The sequence below is a fragment of the Seriola lalandi genome, unplaced genomic scaffold, assembly GCF_002814215.2.
Source record: "Seriola lalandi dorsalis isolate HSWRI2012SDOR001 ecotype SW California unplaced genomic scaffold, Sedor1 jcf7180002054962, whole genome shotgun sequence".
NCBI lineage: Eukaryota > Metazoa > Chordata > Actinopteri > Carangiformes > Carangidae > Seriola > Seriola lalandi.
Genome location: NW_019525513.1, coordinates 1,363,823 through 1,364,665, shown reverse-complemented (window position 1 = coordinate 1,364,665; position 843 = coordinate 1,363,823). Strand labels below are relative to the sequence as shown.

Sequence of the window (843 nt, the reverse complement as noted above, 5' to 3'; positions counted from 1 at the left end):
TTTTTTTTTTGAACAAGGCCTGTTGGTTTTGTCTTGTTTCTTCTACAGGAGTCCTTGTAAGATGGTGGTGCTGATACCGGAGCCGCCCAGTTAAGTGTTACCTGATGTCAGGTGAGATAGAAGTCATTCAGTATATTGCATGTACAACTTCATGTGTTACATGAACTCTGTAGCTCTTAGTTTATTCACCATCTTACACTCGATGTCCTTACTGTGTCAGCTCACACTGAGATGTGTTTATGGTCCATTGGTTCTTTTGAACTGAGTGGAAATAGTTTTTTACTCTGCAGTAGGTGATGTAACAACATAGCCCCTGTCTTGTTTGTTTTTACTGCTAGAAGAAGAAGAAGAAGAAGAAGCATGAGTATTTGAGATCAACAACCAAAGTCTACAGTCCTTGGCTTGTGTGAAACGTACGTATGTATGTATGTATCTTTGACTTGTGTGTGCTGTATTTGAGCTGTCTAGCAGTAGAAGTGACATGGATGAGAGGCAGTAAAGGTGCACACTGTGAAATGTCCAGTTCAGTGTATGTAGTGGCACCGTTGGTTTGCTGATGTTTGTTTGTTTGTTTTGTTGTGGTGTGGTAGGTCCAGCTGCTCATCAACTGTGAGATGGGGGAAGAGAAGTTTTGATGTATGAATACAGAGGGTCCAATTGGAGATGTCTTACCTCGAAGGACTATTTGGTGAGAACCGTGTCACACACTTACACGTGCATCATGTAGTATGAAGCGTGTGAGGGAACCAAAGATGTGAGCATGTTTGTGGTGTGATCTTTATGTGTCTGTGAGATAACGGAAGAGGAATCATTGTATTGAACATTGACAGTGGATGTAACAAG

At 41.5% G+C, this 843-nt stretch overlaps 1 long non-coding RNA gene across 3 annotated transcripts in view; it reads left to right on the top strand.

Annotated features, from left to right (window-relative positions):
- The window catches only part of LOC111645988 (uncharacterized), a 4,149-nt gene that overhangs the window by 1,404 nt on the left and 1,902 nt on the right, over positions 1 to 843 (top strand). For 2 of the 3 annotated variants that reach the window (XR_015436393.1, XR_015436392.1), the window contains exons 2-4: positions 49 to 111; positions 348 to 413; positions 591 to 688. This is a non-coding gene — a long non-coding RNA (uncharacterized LOC111645988). Of the gene's footprint in view, positions 1 to 48; positions 112 to 338; positions 414 to 590; positions 689 to 843 lie in introns of all 3 variants that reach the window. The other variant, XR_015436394.1, reaches the window with a different exon arrangement.